The 6,141-nt window shown below is 39.9% G+C and overlaps 1 long non-coding RNA gene and 2 other non-coding genes across 3 annotated transcripts; all 3 read left to right on the top strand.

Annotated features, from left to right (window-relative positions):
- Positions 1-691: 691 nt before the first annotated feature.
- LOC116400016 (uncharacterized) lies at positions 692-3,421 on the top strand. The gene is made up of 5 exons (XR_004213879.1): positions 692-758; positions 1,457-1,528; positions 2,487-2,531; positions 2,714-2,769; positions 3,050-3,421. It is a non-coding gene; the product is annotated as an uncharacterized LOC116400016 (long non-coding RNA).
- Positions 1,716-1,914, top strand: LOC116400027 (small nucleolar RNA SNORA74). Its single transcript, XR_004213880.1, has one exon. It is a non-coding gene; the product is annotated as a small nucleolar RNA SNORA74 (small nucleolar RNA).
- Positions 2,576-2,645, top strand: LOC116400028 (small nucleolar RNA SNORD63). The gene has a single exon (XR_004213881.1). It is a non-coding gene; the product is annotated as a small nucleolar RNA SNORD63 (small nucleolar RNA).
- Positions 3,422-6,141: the final 2,720 nt, after the last annotated feature.

Here is a 6,141-nt window from a genome sequence, read left to right as displayed (position 1 = left end):
CCCCCCCCCCCCCCCCCCCCCTAAAAAAAACTCTACGGATCTACACAGTTCACGTGGATGACATTTTGATTCAAAACGGCGTATTTCGCCAAAAAGCGACACGTTTGCAGGTATGATAATAACATAAAACGAATGCATATTTTTACCTTTAAAGAACATAATTCACATTGCATTATGGTTCCTCACATCTTGTCTTGTCTCTGTAAAAGACAAATGGCAGAAAACCCAACGGTAGCGTGTAGCTATAACCATAATCTCTATCTGGTAGGCCACATTATATAGAATACATCATGTATAACATCTGTGGTAAATGATGATCTTCCTCTTATGCTATAAATAATACTAATGCTATAATACTTGTCAGATGCAATAATATCTCCTCTATCCACTACAGGCCAGTAATAATAGTACTGCACCTGACCTGTACAGCCTGTACCAGGATCTTTGGAGTCATCTATAAATATAAACACTGAGTTTGAAAAATGCAAATACTATTAGTCCTGTACTGTGCGCATTACTGGAAGCTGCTCTGACTTGAAACCCCATTTACTTGCCAATTTTCCCGCCGTTTTTCTTGTTCAGGGGAAGATGAGGCAGTGGTACGTCTGCATCTAGTGTTCGACGATCTTTGGGAGAGCTTCCTTTCCCATGATGCACAGCGGCATACTGCACTTTATAAAGCTATGCTTGACTTCCGTTCTATCTCTTACACTTCTTGCATGTTACGCGGAGGAGCGCTGAGTTTACTCTCACGTAGGGTAAGTATTTCACAAGGTTTTGGTGTAATAACTTAACGTCCTCTATTAGATAAAATATCAGTACCAAAGATTGAAAGTGATGGCTCTTTATTACATTTTAGTTATTTCTGTGCTGAAATGACGGTCTATAGTTTATCAATGGCTTTATAATTTACCGTTAGCGTCACTAAAACTGAAGACTGACTGAACACTTAACTGAATATTTCTGGAAGCTGTTGATTACAAAAGCGCAACCTCAAGCACGTGAGTACACTAAAAGGGCTACTGTAAGCTAATAACGTTGTATGAACACGAATGTTTACGGTGGATACGAGTTTAAACCGAGCTTTAATGTGAAACATTAAACCTCAAAGTGTAGTAGGCATACTGTGCCCCGCGTAGGACTCTACTTAAGGAGACGGCCCTCAATTGGGTTAACGTTAGCATAAGCCGCGTGAAATGCTAACACAAATGGCGTTCATATATCAGTCTACCGCTGGGAGTCCTTGCAAAAGAGATCTTGTTTCTGCAGTCAAACTGTAAAAAATACAGTTCATTCATGTGTTGGTTAATGCGTAAATACTTTTACAGGTTTTATGACAATAAATCCCAACTTTCATGATCCCAACTGCACCTCATTGTAGACTCTGCCTGCCCACTAATGCTTGCTTTTGCATGCCTTTATTGTGCACCAATGTGTTTTATGTTGTCCCGTCCAGGTCTGCTGTGTCTCCTGTTAAACGAGTGCTGTGGCAGCCATGGGATAGTTAGCCTTGACTTTGAGGCCAAAGGTGAATATACAAAACTTAATGACTTATTCCGGAAACCATCTGTCCCCTTTGACACTGCTTTGGTGACTTGACATTAAATTCTTAAGATGACCACGGTGGAGCTCTTTATGAGACTCTGTGCAAGTTTCCCCCAACCCTACTTTCAGTTACTGACGCAGAACCCACATGGCTTTTCCCTTGCACCCTACCCAGCGCTCAGTCAGCTGACCAGGTGATGTGTCTGGCTCAGTGTTACAGCGCTGGGAGAGAAAGTCTCTGTACTGGCTCTAAGCTCTGCAGGTTCTGTTTTAGAGTCTGCTGCTTCTGAGCTGTTGCAGAGCATGGCCCAACGAGAGTGGCCTGTCCTGATCCAAGAGCAGGGCAGGCCTAGTGAAGGGCCCCACATTCACATACTGACACTGCAACGGATGCATTTGGGAATGTAGAATGTTTTGTAGAAACCTGAGATAAACCTTAACTTTTATTCTATTGCCTGTTACTACTGAAGGTTGAAATATAGTTTGTCTTGTAGGTTTAGGAAAATGTCCAATGTTGTGTGATTTTAAGATTATTATCCATAAGTTTAACATGACTGAATTTATCACCTACATACAGATGAGCGTACCAAGCATAATGAAAAACTTTTTTTAAATAATACTAATGCAGTTACTTATCTATATTTCTCAAGAATGTTAACGGTGGACTCTTAACCACCATTAACATTTGTATTCATGGTGTATGTACGTTCAGGCCACAATGGAAGCTAAAGAATGCATTTACAGGCAAGCTAATATTCTTTAATGGAAAAATAGCCTGAAGGTTTTACTGCAACTGAATGTGTCCCAGTTTTTTGGTTTTAAAATTCGTTTGGATAGCAAGGAGCTGTGGTCAGCTCAAATTGCTTCAACAAAAATCTGACAAATGGTACCTGGTAAACGTGACTAAACCAAACTTTTCTTTGTTCATGCTTGTGTTGCAGGCAGAGCAGCGTGGGACTGAAAGTCCTGCTGCAGGCCGACTGATGGTGAGTGTGAAGGAACCAGTTGTACTAATGGAACAGTGATGTTAATGCAGTGATGACTAAAAATGTAACACATCATGCTGACAACACCATGGTGAACCATAAACACTGAGCATAGCAGCTAGTAATTGTCAGCAGTGATTGTGTAGTTTTCGGTTTACTGACTGCTCTTTATTTCTTTACAGGAGCATTTGGGGCAGGGGGCAGCAGGACAATCTGCAGTGAACTGACACTGCTCTGGGTATGTATGACATCCTGTCTGCCTGGAAACAAAAGGGATGCTCACTATTATGTTTCTAGCATGTAGATGTAAACCCAATTGTGTACTGCCATGGCAGAGGCCTACTCTCTGCTGTGGAATCTTTACATTGGGAGAGAAACCTCAGGACTTTTGGCACAGGTTTAAGTAAAAACATTTACTATAACCTGACTGAAGACCTGAAACACATTTCTTTAAATATGTCTATTATGCTAAACTTGGTCTGTGTGCTGTCTGGTGATGTTTGATCTGTGTTTTCTAGTTCAGTGTATTCCTGCCAGTCCGGAGGATCAGTCCACCCGCTGAGACCTGACTGGGTGCATCCCTGTCTGCTCAACATGATCGAGGCTCTAAACACAACTGGTCTCATACATTTTGGTAAATAATGTCCTGAAGGAATCTACAGGAAATTATCTGTTTAGATAGTCCATCATTAATATGGTGTATATATTCTCTCTCACAAACAATTGTCATGTGTATAGACCTGGTTGAAGATTCAAGTATTTTGGTTCTTTTGGCTGCCTACATTCGTATTTAAGGCTTTGTGGCATCGTCTGTGAATATATTAAGACACTGCTTGTTGCTCTTAAGGCATCAAATGACCATGTTTTAATAAAAAAAAAAGAAATCTGGATTTCCTGGCGTTTCTGTTTACTGAACCATTTTTCTTTTTGCAAATCAGAAGGTTAATAGGATTTGAGTTTGTTGCTCCACCCATAGGAAATGCCTTTTTTCTGATCTTGTAGATTTAAACAATGCCTTTTAAAGAGTAAATAAACAATTTTGGCGTAACAGTGTGCAGGCCTCATTAGTGCCCTGTTGTGATTTGTCACTTGTTTGTCCATAGTTGAATCAAAGGGTTAAAGGATAATTTAAGTTTAGGGAGGTGCATATATAACTAGAAAGTTGTCAGTGTGGCTGCTACTGCCCTAAGGCCTTGCGATATACAGCTCTGGAAAAAATTGAGACGGAAGCCATACTGTGTGTTGAATTCAAATACAGGACACCTGATTCTACTTAATTGGGTGATCCCCTGATCCAAATCTTATTTAATGAAGAAAAGTATAAAAACCAGTGCCGTGGTCATCACTATCCTCTTGCAATAGCCCAGCTGGATGGCAGAAACTGCTAGTAGTACCTCAAAAATGAATGGAATGGAAAAAAAAACGTGACAATTGCCCAAAAGGGTTAAAAAGTTAAATTATGGTTTTACTAGCAGAGGGATAAAGTGAGCATTGGGTTGCTTCCATCCTTAAATTGTCAAAGACCTTGTTCATAAGAACACTGTCAAGCAGCAGACATGACGGACGAAAACGAGTCTCCACTGACCGGGATGACAGTCGACTCATTCAACAACTGAAGGATAAAATCAAGCGACCTCCAAAAATAATGGCAAATGGCAGCTGGGGTGATGTGCATGGTGAAGACTGTTGGAAACCGGCTTCTGAAGTCGCGCAAAGCTAGAAAATAGAGAGCTAGGCTGAGGTTTGCAAAAGACCAGAAGGATTGGACCATAGAGGACTGGAGTAAGGTCATCTTCTGAGTCCAATTTTCAACTTTGCCCAACACTTGGTCGTCTAATGAGCATTAGAATCGAATGACATGATACTGTGAAATCAACTGTCAGACACTTTTTTGAAGAAAATCTTTGAAACTTTACTTTTGCAAAATCCACCTTTGGCCTCTTCCAGGCCTGGAAATTCTTTTAAGAGCATAAAAGGCTAAGAATGTACCTTAAACCAGTAACGGTGTGTAAGCATCAAGATTCTAATGAAAACACGAAACAGTGAAATCAACTGTCCTGAGACACTTTTTTGAAGAAAATCTTTGAAAATATGTTTACTTCCACAAAATCCACTTTTTTGAAGAAAATTTCATGAAATATTACTATTGATAGTTTAATTCAGTTTGTAACTGCATTTGCTTTTGTTAGTATATTAAATTCCTTTTGATTTAAACTTCAACCAGATGATTCAGCCCAGCTTAATGATGGAAGAAAGAGAGCGGGGGGGCTTTTCTCTTCTCCTCTGCATGCTTCTTCTCCTCTGAACAAGGAGGGGGGCTTTTCCCTTTGCCTTTTGTTTGAGAAATTTTGAACATAACACTAGCTACCTATCGTTGTTATATTTAATTCATTGTTCCGTCAGAAGTGGCGTAACGTTAACGTCAGTGTGTACGTGTTGAGGTGTACGATAGAGAGAGTTATATGCGCTTAGGGCAGACAGGTGCTAGCGATGGGGCAGAGCAAAAGTAAGTATATTTATGTGGTTAAGCGGTAATGTTATTAAATGTAAAGTTTGGGTTAACTGTGTTTGATTTGTTAAATAAACTAAGTGTGCCATTAGTTCCACATGGAACTAATATTAGCTAGCTGTTTATAATTGGCTTGAACAGGGACTAGAACAAGTTCTTTAATCACAGTTGACTTTGTAGCAGGGCTTTCCCTGCCGTTATATAGGGCGAAGGACCTTTCTGCACATGAATATAAAATCAATGATGATAGATTGTAAAGAATTGAAAATAAAAATTGACAGTGTCCAAAGCACAAACCAACTTCTGGAAAAGATGAGCGAATTGGGATTTGTCCTTGAAAGGATTTTAAAATTTAACACAGATTTCCAAGAGTTTACTGATCTTGATAGTGGTGTACCTTGACAGATTACAAGTGCCCATTTTCAACCTGTTGCAAGAGAAGTCTGTCTAACTCAAGTACATTTTCATTTATATTGTTTGGGGTTATGTGTACATCTTGTCAAATTTTGTTCCAAAGAATCTCATGGAAATTAGTCTAAATTTCTGCTTTGTTTGGCTTTGCTCTTAGTTCTCTTTTCAGCCTAAAAAGGAGTCGGATGTACAAGATGGATTGAGGCCTCTCCTCGAAAAGAAAGTTCCTGAAATATTTGAGGAACTCCAAACTCAGGGCATTGCTACAGAAAAAAACAGGCTGAAACTCGTCAAAGTTTGCGTCTCTGACTTGGTGGAGAGGCATGGATTGTAAGTTTTGCAGTTTATAGTAACAGTGATTAAACAAATATGCTCACTTGCCACGATTGGACTTTTAAAATCATGTACAGCATACGTTTATTGTATGTATGTATATCTGCGAACACATCCAGGTGGATGCCTGGACAGCATCCACCTGGATGTTGTCCACAGAATGCTGTGTGGTAATCACATATTTACCTCCCATGCCAGATTTCACCCCTGCCCTGGCCCTTGAGTACCAGGTGGAAGCAGCCACAACATATACAAAGGTATTGTTAAAAATTCTGATGTACATCACATTTCTTAGCATTTGCATTACTCCATTAAAGTCTGCTTGTAGCATTGACCAGGTAAAAATCACCGTACTTG

This window comes from Anarrhichthys ocellatus, unplaced genomic scaffold (assembly GCF_004355925.1).
Source record: "Anarrhichthys ocellatus isolate YVR2014 unplaced genomic scaffold, GSC_Weel_1.0 scaffold142, whole genome shotgun sequence".
Taxonomy (NCBI): domain Eukaryota; kingdom Metazoa; phylum Chordata; class Actinopteri; order Perciformes; family Anarhichadidae; genus Anarrhichthys; species Anarrhichthys ocellatus.
The sequence above is the reverse complement of the archived record's forward strand: the minus strand, read 5'-3'. Positions and strand labels throughout refer to the sequence as shown.